The 15676-nt window shown below is 40.6% G+C and overlaps 1 long non-coding RNA gene across 1 annotated transcript in view; it reads left to right on the top strand.

Annotated features, from left to right (window-relative positions):
• Window positions 1-3716: 3716 nt before the first annotated feature.
• The window catches only part of LOC138854917 (uncharacterized), a 175757-nt gene continuing 163797 nt past the window's right edge, over window positions 3717-15676 (top strand). The window contains exons 1-2 of the long non-coding RNA XR_011394080.1: window positions 3717-4034; window positions 4321-4374. This is a non-coding gene — a long non-coding RNA (uncharacterized lncRNA). The remainder of the gene's footprint in view (window positions 4035-4320; window positions 4375-15676) is intronic.

Raw genomic sequence — 15676 nt, 5'->3', positions numbered from 1 at the left:
CTCAAGTTAAAAAAAAAAAAGAAATAAGGCATCTAATATAAATAAATTAATAAGAACAACTAAACTAGCCCAATAGAATCCGAGAATAAAACATGCAAGAATGTTATAAATATAAGATATTTATGTGAGCATTCTACTGTCAACCAGGTTGTTTAGTGCTGGGGCACCAGTCAGCCAATTGAACTATCCACTTCGTCTCCATTTTCCTGGGTCAAGCTGTTCCCAACATCCCCAGCCTCCTACTTCATAGTATTCCCAGCATCTTGGTTCACAGTTTTCTAGTATTCCCAGCATATTGATTCATGGTATTCTAGTATTTCCAGCATCTTGGTTCACAGTATTCCAAGCATCTTGGCTCACAGTATTCCAAGCATCTTGGTTCACAGTATTCCCAGCTTCATGGTTCACAGTATTCTCAGCATCATGGTTCATAGTATCACAATATCTTGGTTCACAGTATTCCCAGTATCTTGGTTCACAGTATTCCCAGTATCTTGGTTCACAGTATTCCCAGTATCTTGGTTCACAGTATTCTCAGCATCATGGTTCATGGTATCAAAATATCTTGGTTCACAGTATTCCCAACATCTTGGTTCACAATATTCCCAGCATCTTGATTCACAATATTCCCAGCATCTTGGTTCACAATATCCTAGCATCTTGGTTCACAATATCCCAGCATCTTGGCTCACAGCATCCAGCATCGTGGTTCACTTTGGATCTTAAAAACGTCATCTTCCCCAGCCTCCTAACTTCCATTTTTTCCCAGCAACCGAGATCACAAGAATTATTCCATCACTTGATTTTCTTCATCTCCGCTGATAAGGTAATTCCTACGTAACAGTACCTCCAGTGCTGCTGGAATGAGACTTTCGGAGCCCCCGTGGTTGCTGAACCTACGGGGGCACATTTCAACACCTGATGTAGGAAAGTCATTCTATGCGAGGGAATGTGACAGCGTAAACAACAGCTAACTATATCTCCCTATGTAAATATTTAGGAAGCAGCACACTGCTGGTGTACTAATTTTGTTTAATAAACTGTGCAGCATCATTCACATTGACAAATCTCAAGCATTGTTAGAGTATATTCCTGATGGCTCTGAGCGGTGTGTGATATACGAGGTCAAACTGTTGTCATTACTACGACCCACACACGCCAAAACGACCCATCACGCTGCCTTCTACAGCCACTCAATTAACATGTCGAATAGAGTAGACACATTGCTGATGTATCCAATTTTGTTAAAAAGTAAGATTCACGCCTGCTTGGGCGTTGTTCAAAATAGAGAAAGAAAATGTGAAAAGTCCCCAAATTAACACCAGAAACATTGTCATTATCGCCAGGTGGGCAAGTTACTCTGGATAGGGATTGGATGGGTTGTGGTGTAGTGGGGTGAGGAGCAGTGGTGTGGGGCAAGATTATGAGATGGGGGTTGGATGGGGAATGAATTGAAGGGGGAGGGGGAGGTTAGGTAGGATACGATGCTGTCGAGTTTGATGGAAAGAGATGAGGTGCGGTAGAGAGGGTGTATCAGAATTGAGTGGGAAGCAGACTTATGGGAGTGTGAGAATCGCTGTAGTGACTTGTTTGAGCAATTACAAGGTTGAGGGAGAGAAAGATGACGGAGTGACAGAGAGAGAGGGGGGGGGGAAGAAAGAGGGAGGGGAGAGAGAGAAGAGGAAGGTTAGAGGGGGGGAAAAGGAAAAGAGAAGGTGAGGAGGGGGATTCATGATACCTGCCCCCGATTGTCACGCACGATTTCGAAAACGATTAGATTTTTTTGTGTGTGTGTGAAATTACGGAGTGCGGCTTCCCACGTGCCAGCGATGTCCTCCCAATACCCGCTCATGTGCGCTCAAATTCTCCCGACGAGTCATATTATTTATTATCATTATATATATATATATATATATATATATATATATATATATATATATATATATATATAATATGTCGTGCCGAATATGTAAAACTGGTCAATAGCAAGAACTCATTTAAAATTAAGTCCTTTCTAAAATTTTCTCTTATAAGTTTAAAGATATATTTTTTTGATTAATGTTAATGTAAAAATTTTTAATTTTGCACCAGAAGGAACTTACAAAACTTACCTAACCTTATTATAACAAGAACAATTTATTTTAGCCTAACCCAACTAAATATATTTTAGATTTGTTTACAATAATTTAATAATAACCTAACACAGTGAAATATATTTTTCTCGTTAGGTTCAGAATGATTTTGGCGAAATTATTGCATACACAAATTTTCACTTGTCCTATATGGCAAGATGAGCGTTGCTATTTAAGCCAAGATCGCAAGTTCTGCCTATTCGGCACGACATATATATATATATATATATATATATATATATATATATATATATATATATATATACATATATATTATACATATATATATAATGTGCAAAACAACCACTCTGAAAGAATAGAGAAATTCCAAGCTCTTTCGTGACTACTCACATTATCAAGGAACATAGTTCCTTGATAATGTGAGTAGTCACGAAAGCGCTTGGAATTTCTCTATTCTTTCAGAGTGGTTGTTTTGCATATTCTGAAATCACATGTTTACTGTGATCTTATTGCATATATATAATATATATATATTACCACACGAGTATATAATCAGAAAGATCGAGAAGGCTAAAAACTTTCCTCTTGTGATGATTCTTGCAAGAAGAAATGGTGTATGACTCTTTGTGTTGGTTAATAATAATGGTGCTCTCCACCTGCTGTGGCGGGGAGTTAACTTACTTCCCTTCCTCCTCTCTCACCCTCCCCCCCCCCTCTCTCTCTCTCTCTCTCTCTCTCTCTCTCTCTCTCTCTCTCTCTCTCTCTCTAGGAGCAAATACATGCACATAAATAGTGTTATATTTACCTCAGTTAAAAAACCAGAGAATGTCATAATTTTTATTTCTGCTTTTTATCGTAAATGTAATTATATTATTATTATTATTATACATGTTTATCGTATTAAATAAGCTTAAAATATAATACACGAGGTCCATTAAAACAGCAAATCACTTTAACAATAAAATTAGGGATAAAAGTAAACTGCCAGTGTATATACAAAGATGTACACAGTTCGGTGTATATACAAAGATATACACAGTTCGGTGTATATACAAAGATATACACAGCTCGGTCTATATACCCCTTCAATGATACAATTTAATTGCGGTCAAAACCTTATTAATAAAATCATTTTTTGAAAATGTGATGCATCATGGCTTCTAGAGGGGTGTCTAGATGCTGGTGAAGGGTTCTTGATCCAAGGAATTGAGCCTACTACTACCCTTCTGCGGATCAATCCTACCGTATTTTCTGACATGTAAGGCGCGCATCTATTTCCCTGTGCCTTATATGCTCAAGGTCAGGGTCAAGGATAGGTTTTGGTTAACGCTCTAGCGCTTGTTTACTAACGTTACGTTACAACGTTACGTTACTAACGTTGCGTTACAACTGCTTGTAAACATCGCGCCAGCAAGTAGCCGACGCTCATGCTCCTTATTTACCAGAAAATACGGTAATTGCCTCCCGTTTCCCGGGTGGTGTTAGAACCCTACGGGCTTAGTACTCCCCGGTGGATATGAGAGCAATATTTCGTCTAACAGCTTCTTGGGTCAGTAACGAGGTAGTTTGTGTAGCTGAATGGGGAGGGGTGAGGTGGAGGCACATCAGTGAGGGTGTTGGGTTGACAGTGTCGTGTTGTGATGGTGTGTGTGGGGCTGGACAACTATAGTATGGTTTAATATCAGTGATGAACTGCGTCTTGGTGTGAGCTCGTTATTTAGTGTATTGTAGAGACCAAGTGAATTTTGGTGTGAACTCGTTACTGAAGTGTACAGGCAGACAACGCTAGCGATACTAGGTGTGATGTACAGCATACCAGTGTTTTAATCGGGCCAAACAGCAGCCGAAGTATTACCAGTATCAATGTGTACAACATGTTATGGTCAGCTTAAGCCAATAATCGTCGAGTGTATAATGAACAAGAAACAAAGTGTGATACAAGTGAGTATTAAAGAACTTTTGTTTACAAAAATATTCCCTCTAAACATATAATGAATCACATTTCCTGACCCCTTTTTTATAACAAGTCTTGATCTCGGAGGAAAAATGGCATTTGTATAGTATAATATTGATAACTTATAAAAAAAATAGTCATTCCATGTGTAGGGAAATATTGACCACACGTAAAATATTTCCCACGTGTACAGAGCAAATTTTAGTGTGTTATAATGAAATTAACAATAGCAAATCATTTAACTAATACAATAAATACCTTGTATCTACGCAGGTTTCCGCCGACGTGTTGCGAGGCTTCAGGACAGCAAGATTTTTACATTTGATGGTAATGTACTGTATTTTTCCTTGTAAAAATTATAGAAAATACCGAATAGTGTATGAGAGCCTGTAAACTTTATAGGAATTTATTACGGAGTGAAATTATATACACGTGTTTTATGCTGTGTGTCGTTCCAAAAGCGGACCAGGAATACAATAAGCTTAAAAACTACTAATTGGAAGTCAGAGTTAAAACAAGGTTATTAGTAGGAGCACTCAGCAAAGGGATTCTCTATTAAGACCACGTTTCGCTCTCTTTTAAAGCAAAACTTTGCCCTTAACTTGTTCTGACGCGTAGTGTGAGACCACTACTGTAGGTGGCTAACAAGACTGTCTCAAACCTGCTTGAATTCTATTTCATTTTTAATAGCTGTCGTATTTCCATCGTCCATCCACTACTGTTGTATAAGGTTAACTATCAATGTCTTTTTAAGCGTGTGAAATCGTAAAAAAAGAGGAATGCGCCTTGTAATATCTCAATACTGATACAATATACATAAGGGCAGGCAGGACACTAAAACACATCTTGGGAGAAATCTAGATTTTATTCCTTGAAGGATGATGGTTCCCAGTTAGCACTAGAGTTGGCACTTAACTATCAACAATAAGTTAGATATTTTCTATATATTTTTTTTAATACACAGACCGCCTCCCACCGAGGCTGGGTGACACGAAAAAGAAGAAACGCTTTCACCAAGTTTTTACATTTAGAAATTTATACACGAGAAGGGGTTACTAGCACCTTGCTCCTCGCCTCTTATTCAATTCGAAGTTTATTCTCTATAAGGATTACAATGCTGAGTTTACAGAATTTGGTTATTGTGTGGTTTACATGTAGTAAAATAATGATTACAGAGTGTACCACTAGAACACCTAGCATGGCTAGGCATTTCGGGCAGACATAGTTTAAATCTTAATTTTAAAATATTAAAAATTATGAGGTAAGTTGGTATTATGGGTAAGTGACTAAATACTAGTTTGTGAGTTTAGCAATGTGAATGCTTTTGTTTTGGCACAGTACATAGTTTCAGTACTGGAGTATCACAGGATTCATTATTTTAAGATTGAGATTAATATTTCTGTTTATGGTCAAATGGGTGAGTGAGTGTAAGTGTGAACCACCAGGTGGTATTCGTGTAGTTAGTTGACGGGGTGTATCAGGGAGATAAGATGTTTTCTAATGGTAGTTTTGAAGGTGATGAATGTGTCTGCAGTTCTAGAGTTCTCAGGTAGGGTGTTCCAGATTTTAGGGCCTTTGACATACATTGAATTTTTGTAAAGGTTTAGTCGGGCACGGGGAATGTCGTAGAGATGTTTGTGTCTGGTGTTATGCCTGTGGGTTCTGTCACAACTATCAAGAAAGCGTTTTAGGTCAAGGTTGATATTGGAGTTTAAGGTCCTGTAGATGTAGATTGCACAGTAGTAAGTGTGGATGTACTGAACAGGGAGTAAGTTTAGATCTATGAAGAGTGGGGGGGGGTGTTGCCAGGGATGGGATTTAGTGATTATTCTTACTGCAACTTTTTGTTGGGTTATTATTGGCTTTAGGTGTGTTGCTGCAGTTGATCCCCAAGCACAAATAGCATAGGTGAGGTATGGATAAATAAGTGAGTGGTATAGTGTGAGAAGGGCATTTTGCGGCACGTAGTATCGTATTTTGGAGAGGATCCCAACCGTTTTGGATACTTTTTTGGTTATGTGTTGGATATGGGTGCTGAAATTCAGGTTGTTGTCAAGGTATAGGCCTAGGAATTTGCCCTCATTATGTCTGGTAATTAGTGTGTTGTCGATCTTAATGTTAATATGGTTTACGGAGGAAGGATTCTTCTCTACTTGCCCATGGAGATTTTTCGAAATATAAATGCTGATTTGTTGCAATTGAATTTTCTCATAAACAACAAAAAATCTGTATTTTTGGTTTTATCTGTGGCTTTTTTCCCTTGATGCCAGTGGGGAGGGAGGGGGGTGGGTTGACCCAAAGAACTGGACTTGCCCTTCCCCGATGTGGATCGAGTCTGACTGCTAGTCTAATCTTCAGGCAGGATTTAATATATATATATATATATATATATATATATATATATAGATATATATATCTATATATATATATATATATATTTGGAAAAGGCGTATGACAGGGTGGATAGGGGGGCAATGTGGCAGATGTTGCAAGTGTATGGTGTAGGAGGTAGGTTACTGAAAGCAGTGAAGAGTTTTTACGAGGATAGTGAGGCTCAAGTTAGAGTATGTAGGAAAGAGGGAAATTTTTTCCCAGTAAAAGTAGGCCTTAGACAAGGATGTGTGATGTCACCGTGGTTGTTTAATATATTTATAGATGGGGTTGTAAGAGAAGTAAATGCGAGGGTCTTGGCAAGAGGCGTAGAGTTAAAAGATAAAGAATCACACACAAAGTGGGAGTTGTCACAGCTGCTCTTTGCTGATGACACTGTGCTCTTGGGAGATTCTGAAGAGAAGTTGCAGAGATTGGTGGATGAATTTGGTAGGGTGTGCAAAAGAAGAAAATTAAAGGTGAATACAGGAATGAGTAAGGTTATGAGGATAACAAAAAGATTAGGTGATGAAAGATTGAATATCAGATTGGAGGGAGAGAGTATGGAGGAGGTGAACGTATTCAGATATTTGGGAGTGGACGTGTCAGCGGATGGGTCTATGAAAGATGAGGTGAATCATAGAATTGATGAGGGAAAAAGAGTGAGTGGTGCACTTAGGAGTCTGTGGAGACAAAGAACTTTGTCCTTGGAGGCAAAGAGGGGAATGTATGAGAGTATAGTTTTACCAACGCTCTTATATGGGTGTGAAGCGTGGGTGATGAATGTTGCAGCGAGGAGAAGGCTGGAGGCAGTGGAGATGTCATGTCTGAGGGCAATGTGTGGTGTGAATATAATGCAGAGAATTCGTAGTTTGGAAGTTAGGAGGAGGTGCGGGATTACCAAAACTGTTGTCCAGAGGGCTGAGGAAGGGTTGTTGAGGTGGTTCGGACATGTAGAGAGAATGGAGCGAAACAGAATGACTTCAAGAGTGTATCAGTCTGTAGTGGAAGGAAGGCGGGGTAGGGGTCGGCCTAGGAAGGGTTGGAGGGAGGGGGTAAAGGAGGTTTTGTGTGCGAGGGGCTTGGACTTCCAGCAGGCATGCGTGAGCGTGTTTGATAGGAGTGAATGGAGACAAATGGTTTTTAATACTTGACGTGCTGTTGGAGTGTGAGCAAAGTAACATTTATGAAGGGATTCAGGGAAACCGGCAGGCCGGACTTGAGTCCTGGAGATGGGAAGTACAGTGCCTGCACTCTGAAGGAGGGGTGTTAATGTTGCAGTTTAAAAACTGTAGTGTAAAGCACCCTTCTGGCAAGACAGTGATGGAGTGAATGATGGTGAAAGTTTTTCTTTTTCGGGCCACCCTGCCTTGGTGGGAATCGGCCGGTGTGATAATAATAAAAAAATAAATATGTATATAATGATAGTAAGTTTGACACGGTACAGTGAGACAGTACCGTAAGAGTACAGTGACAGTAAACTGAGAGACAGTAGCACAGTAGTCACGCACAACAGTAATAACACTTGCCGGGTCACTTCGGATTTCTTCCGGTTTCTCTTCCAGCAAGTGAAGATAATCTCGAGACGGTCGCCACCTCGGCTTGTCACGCACCCAACACCACTACGTCAAGCCAAAAAAAATTATTTCACATGACCCTCCCGAAAAAAACAGACAAATTCCTGCACAGTGTACGAACCAGCATTCCAGTAACCGAGATTCAATTATTTTTTCCTTCCGTACCTTTTATATTTTTAATCTCGTCAAGGGGAAGGTGCCTTGATGGTGGTGAAGAGATCTTGATTTAAGAACATGGCCGAACCCGTCCGTTACCAGGATCGTAGCTGATTACGTTTCTTAGGTGCTGCATGATCCCTGCGGGCTTAACGCTTCCTAGAAATGTAAACTAATTAGTTTTAATTCGCTGGTAGAGTACGCTGTGTTTCTGGCCAGCCACTGTGGTCTTTACCTGGTCTGGTACGGTATTAGTGACTAACTCTGGTGTGGTATTGACTTCCTGGTCGGGTGTAGTCTTGAAGATCATAGTCTTATTTTTTTGAGAACCAGGTTCAGTTCAGTCTTGACTAGTTCTACTGTAATCTTGAGAGTCTTGTGCAATATTGATCAAACCTTCCAATGCTGTGAAGAGATTTAGCCTCGTCTCAACGACACTAAAGTACCACCCGTGGTCGTCGTCCTGGCGATCGGCTGACGGAAATTACGTATGTGTAAGATTACGACAAGTCGTCCTCTGTCGTAAAACCCACTTCCTTGATAGCGTCGGAGATTTATCAGGGAAACTCCTCAAAAAAACGTTGTGCATGTAGCCTGCGAGTAGATTACGGTATATAAAATTGGATAATATCATAATGACCACAGCGGAACATTGAGCTTAGGCAGACACGATACAGTGTCATGCGAGTGTGTGCAACCATGCTTACCGTATTGTGTGCGTGTGTGCGTGCGTGTGCGCGTGCGTGTGTGCGCGTGCGTGCGTGTGCGTGCGTGCGTGTGCGTGCGTGCGTGTGCGTGCGTGCGTGTGCGTGCGTGCGTGTGCGTGCGTGTGCGTGCGTGCGTGTGCGTGCGTGTGCGTGCGTGTGTGTGTGTGTGTGTGCGCGCGCGCGTGCGTGTGTGCGTGTGTGTGTGTGTGTGTGTGTGCGTGCGTGTGTGTGTGTGCGTGCGTGTGTGTGTGTGTGTGTGTGTGTGTTTGTGTGTGTTTGTGTTTGTGTGTGTTTGTGTGTGTTTGTGTGTGTGTGCGCGTGTGTGCGCGCGTGTGTGTGCGCGCGCCCGTCCTTCTATAACAAATGGTGCCTCGAGTTGCTTTGCTTCCTCACACGTGTGGAAGGTTACAGGTGTGTATTCTGCACCTACATGTGACTGACAGGTTGCAGGGGTATAACCACTGCCTACACACTGCCAGGTTACAGGTGTGTATTCACTTCCTAACACCTGACAGGTTACAGGTGTGTAGTCACTTCGTAACACCTGATAGGTTACAGGTGTGTATTCACTTCGTAACACCTGACAGGTTACAGGTGTGTAGTCACTTCCTAACACCTGACAGGTTACAGGTGTGTAGTCACTTCCTAACACCTGACAGGTTACAGGTGTGTAGTCACTTCCTAACACCTGATAGGTTACAGGTGTGTAGTCACTTCCTAACACCTGATACGTTACAGGTGTGTAGTCACTTCCTAACACCTGATAGGTTACAGGTGTGTAGTCACTTCGTAACACCTGATAGGTTACAGGTGTGTAGTCACTTCGTAACACCTGATAGGTTACAGGTGTGTAGTCACTTCGTAACACCTGATAGGTTACAGATGTGTAGTCACTTCCTAACACCTGATAGGTTACAGGTGTGTAGTCACTTCCTAACACCTGATAGGTTACAGATGTGTAGTCACTTCCTAACACCTGACAGGTTACAGGTGTGTAGTCACTTCCTAACACCTGATAGGTTACAGATGCCCTTGAATTATGACTGTAAATACTAAAATTGTCTTCGAGTGAGACCTTAAGTTCCTGATCATTTTATCTGATCAACCACCCTATGATGTCTACTGGTTAGTTGGAGCTTAAAGCAGTATCAACAACTCAGTCATTAAAGTTTCTTTACCCGTTCACCACCACCAGTGAACAATGATTCAATCCCCTTAAAAGATAGATCAGAGTAAGCTCTGTGTATATACACAGAGCTTACTCTAAGCTCTGTGTATACACAGCTTACTCTAAGCTCTGTGTATACACAGCTTACTCTAATCTAACTATAGACTACAAGCCGCGAGCACCAACAACCTGAAAGACAAGGTTCTCCAGTAGGAGGCTTGGTCAGAGATCGACTGTAGGGGAAGTGAATTAAGGTGTGAGAGATGAGGCTTCATGTTCGTCAAGGTTATTAAACCTCCAGGGTAGGCTGTCATTTTCTATATCTGACGTTCTTGCTAAAATAATTTATCCTCTCAAGCTTCTTAATTTTAAAACAGGAAAAATAAAAGATGACGGATGTAATGGCGTTTTAATGTAAGGTATGAAGGCAGAAACAATAAAAAGGTCACGTGGCTGGAACGATACACAAATAATTATTTGTGTAGGAGAATAATTGCATTATTCTTCTCTCTCCTAAGTGCAGAGATATTATTGTCACATTCATGTGGGAGTGCTAAACTCTTAGGAGTCAAACAGCCCCTAGGGGAATGGGAGGCATTCAGGTTCTATGCAAGAAAGGGGAGCAAAAATCCAGTTGTGTATATCAAAAGCCCCTCACCATCACCAAGAAGTCTCCTGTAACGGGTGGCAGAAAAACATTGCCCCAATAAAAGCCTGCCCTGCAACTTGTCCATCTGCTTTCACACAAAAATAAGAACAAATGTTTATGGCAATATCTAGTTTAATCGCAGACCACACAGCATGTTTCCCTTTCAAGAACTAGCTCGTGAATCACGGCGTACATTCATAGCACAATTTCAGATTAGCAAACTAGATATGCGCATGTAACGGAAAAGAAAACAGTCCCTTCAAGACAATAACATTTGTTGTGTGCCTTAGAACTGAGCACGCCACCGCTGCCTGGCAGTGCACGAGCTCCCCAGGTAATCTGACGCAGTGCAGGACAATCCTATAAACAATTCTGCATTACCTGTCACTAGATTTTTACACCCGTCAAGCCGTTGCATGTAGGAGCGTCGCCAGGAACCACCACCATCACTATGGTCGGGGATTAAGGCGACCAATATATAGTTTTCTCTCGGCAAATGCGGTGCTAATACTGTGGCAGAGGCGCTTTGCCGTCCTGAGAGAGGCAGGGGGCGGCACGACTCGTCTCCCAGATGTCTTGCAGGGAAAATGATGTTAAACCGCTATCAGCCTTTAGGTCTCGTGTGAAGAAGTTTCTCAGAATTGAAATGCTACTCTAAACATCATGGAAATTGTTTTTGTCTGTCTGTCTCTCTCTCTGTCTCTCCCCTTTTCTCTCTTCCCTCCTCTCCCTCTCTTTCTCTCCCTCCCTCCACACAGGTCGTATTTTTTTTAATTACCAGTGTATGATCGTGGTTTATATGTACCTCTGGTACATATAAACCCCTGATATTACTCCTTGTGTGATAGTGATAGCGCCACGCAGGCTGTACTTCGTTTCTTGTATTCTTTCTCAATCCTAACCCATCCCAGTCAGCTTGCTCATGTCCTAGAGTTGAATTCTAACAGCCACTTGCTAGATCACCCTTGTAGCCTGTTCAAATTTTCCTAGTAGCCTACCTCAGCTCTGCAATTTCCAATGGGATAACTGTTAGTAAATGGTTTTTAATTGAAGAATTGCATCTATTCTTCCATAGGATCGGCTCTAATGACCTCCCATTTATTTGATTTGTGTTTTTCTTCGTTGTTTTTGTTTTAATTTTATCCTTGTTCTTACTGTGTGCCATGTACATCAATTTTTTATGACTATGAGCGCTGGGTAACCTAAGTAGTCGGAGTGCTCCGTAAATGTTACGACTATTACTGCTGCTGTTACTACTACTGCTATTACTACTACTATACTACTGTTATTACTACTGCTGCTGTACTATTACTACTACTACAACTACTACTACTACTACTACTACTACATTACTATTACTAATATTACTACTACTAATACCTACGGATCTAACGCTCCCTCACGAGTATAAAAACATAATTATAGCGTATTCTTTTATCACTCTAAATAACAGGTCAGAAACTCATTGGACGGAGTGGGGTTCGTACCCTGGGCAAAGAAGGTTTAAAATAAACATGTCAGTGTGTTGTCTGCTGAAGGTTAGGTTAAATTGACACGTCATAGAGGAGGAATTCACCGTGTTTACAATTTACATTATCGCCGTCCTCGTGAAGGCGACAGGACGTTATGTCCTCTTGACAGGTCGCTATGTTCCCTCGACAGGTGAAAATTTAGCATCGCTTCAATCATACGTAAGTATGATTGAAGCGATGAGTATCGAGTATGATTTATCTTCTCCAGTTAGATTTTGTGTAGATGAGTTTTTTGGGTGTTTTACCCAAGGCACAGCTGAGATTTTCTGATCATCTTTACCACCTATTGGCTGTTTTACCAACACTTCATTGGGGTGAATTCAGATTAAGTCGTAAATAAATGACTGTCAATGAATAAACAGGTGGATGGACGGGAGGCTTGAACTGTGGCCCCGAGAGATGACGGTGCCAGCCATCCGTCTATCCTTCCAGGTTTTTCAGTTTTCTGAAACCTGTTCTCACGATACTCTCGGCATAAATTCACACCAAAAATGGCTGATACATCTCCTCGAAAACTAAAATATTTTAAACCAAAATTCAGTTTGGTTTCTTGCAAATTATTGCCTAAGAGACTTCAAAGCCACCAGATGCATCTACAAGTTGCTACAACAAAGTGTATTGTAAGAAATCTCTTCCTGCTGGTGATGTGCTCTTAACCTTGGCAAAGTATTAGAGCTCTTTCCCTGGTTCGAATCCGATTGCCATCGAAGATGCAATATGCTCATACATGTTTAGCGCCTCCCCATAAAATAATTATCTCCTTGAAATGTATCGCGTGAAATTTTCCTTTCAGAACAAGTGATCAGTTGATCTATGATAAATTGCTGGCATTCCCATATATCCTTATTGATTTTAGAGTGTAGAAACACACTATCAGAATCTTAATATTTTATGTAATGGAAAAATATTTGTTCTAAATATTTTCACTTCGTTTATTTACTTTTGTTTAATCTGATTTTTTTTTTGTCAAAATGCAAAATTTCTTTAAATGGAGCTGTTTTTATTGTGTTGACTGTTACTTTTGAAGCATCATATGATGCTGATTTTCATCTCGACTGTTGTGTATGGCTCAGACAGCCTGTCTTGGTCCTGCCAGTTTTGTGAAGATCACTTGACCTATAAATGAATAATTTTTGTGGTCTTCGTGTCGGTTAACTTCGAAAATGCTTTTTCGGCAGGTAATTTATATCAAATTCTGGATTGCTTTTCGGAAAGCATATTGTGTCCTCGTCCGCCGTTAATTGCATCTGCTGGTTCCGTTCTGCAAAATAAATATGGGTGTGTAATCTGCTCTCCGATTAGTGCAATCAGTTTCGCACGAATTACCCTCCGTCTATTTCTGCGAGTTCAAAAATTTCAGTACTTATTTGAATTTGTGTTATTCTTGGATATTAAAACGAGAGAAAGGGGATATTAGAGGGCAAAGAATTAGACACATGTGCAATATCTAGGTATTTTTAATTTGTAGACGTTTGGCTATCCATTGGCTTGATCAATACAATGATAATGTGAAGACTGTAGAAGTTTAAAAGGCGAGGGAATCAGTCCATTGGTCTAGGAAGAGGTGATGAGCACCGTAGTGTTGAAGAATTGGAAGCACAGGCATGAATATTGGCGCTTGTGTACTGGCAACAGATGAAGGTATTGTCACTGGTAAGCGGGTTTCCCCAGTGGAAGTTTGTCATACCCAAGGGATGGGCCAGGAGTAAGTTTATTCAGGTATACAGAGATACAGTTACATAGATTATCATACATAGTACATGTGCAGAGAGCCTGGGATAACCTCCAAAAAAGTCAGAGTGACTTATTTTCAATGGGCAAGCAGGTTGTGAAGATGCCCAATATTTTATGATGTGTGGCTGTCTGAAAGTTGTATATGAATGGTGTACAATACCGACAAGATGGATAGTGAAAAATCTACAAACTAAAGATACCCAGGTGTTGCATATGTGTCTAATTCTTCCTCTCGTAGTTGTATACCATTTAAATACATTAGATGGTAAGCTGGAGGTGCTAGCAAGGAGGAGGAAATACTTTGAGGAGCTGTTAAATATTGATGAAGATAAGGAAGCAGTGATTTCATGCACTGCGCCGGGAGGAATAACATAAAGTAATAAATGGTTTTGAAAACTGACAAGTTGAAGACACTTATACAACATCTGGGGATCTTTAATGTTTCATAAGTATCTCAATCTTCAACATAGAAGGAAGAGAAAGATGTCAACGTGGAGAAACTGTGTCAGGCAGCGTGATGGCCGATGTGATAAAAGTTATATCTCTGTTATATTTCTTAGGTATATATTAACCTACATTTCCATATAATTAACCAAATGTTAAAGAAATCAAAAACCGGGGTGTTAAGCGCAGCAGCGCGGAGCATATCGTAGGATTTCAGGAGAGCATTGTCACTAGCACGGTAAAAGAAGTATAAGATGGATTGCTGTAAGTGGCAGGATTTGTTTTGCTATTTATTACCAAACTGTATGAGCACAACACTGTGTAAATAAGACACAAAGTTGCCGGTGATGGTATTTTGAAGACTTGCCGTCTGCCAGGAGGTTTATCAATCGCTGAATTGATAGTCAATGCTGGGAGAAAAATCTTTATGATCAAATGAAATATCCCACAGCGTCTTTATTTACATACTGTCGGTATACAGTACTTTATTGTTGTATTATCAGAGTAATAATGTTGAATGTGAACGATGAACTCTGGTGTCGTCGGTTAGACTAATCCACATGTAACACAACTCTCGTCTCTGATGTGTTCTGTGAGAGAGTAAATCTATGATAGCCAATTCTTGATAACCAGCTCTTGATAACTGCTGCCCAAACTCAGGATAACCTGAAAAGTTTCCCCCGTTATCGCAAAGTTGCGAAGTTTCACACGAGTCTGAATATCAGCGGCTGCAGTAAGAAGCCTGTCATGATTGCAACGGTGAGAAATAGTCTGCTCTTGCAAAAAAAAAAAAAAAAAAAAAAAAATCCTAAAAAAAAAATCCACACAAGTGAACATATTGTCTATGCTATCTCTTTCTCTCTCTCGACTCTCTCTACTCCTATTCTCACTCTACACTCTCTTTACTCCCCTCAAGGAAGGTTCCTTGACGTTGGTGAGCAGCTCATGATCTAGGGAATTGGATCTGTGCTCCAGTTCTTTGAAGTAAGCCTGAGTACCTTCCATCCCCCCCACAGGCGCTGTATAATCCTACGGGTTTAGCGCTCCCCATGATTATAATAACTTTTTTTTTTTTTTTTTTACACAGGGTTTGACAAGGTTAAGGATCCCTAGCTTTATTGACAAGCTATTTACAGGTTAAGGATTCCTAACTTTATTGGCAAGGTAAGAGCTGTTACCTACATCATCTCATTTGAAAGCATTTTTATTGTTATGAGACATACAAGTAGGGAACAGGATGAAGTTGGAGCCATCTGTGAGCCAGCATTTTCATCTGATCAACTGACTTTATC

The sequence above is a fragment of the Cherax quadricarinatus genome, chromosome 74 (assembly GCF_038502225.1).
Source record: "Cherax quadricarinatus isolate ZL_2023a chromosome 74, ASM3850222v1, whole genome shotgun sequence".
Lineage (NCBI taxonomy): Eukaryota > Metazoa > Arthropoda > Malacostraca > Decapoda > Parastacidae > Cherax > Cherax quadricarinatus.
Note: the sequence above shows the minus strand (reverse complement) of the source record. Positions and strands in the feature narration are given on the sequence as shown.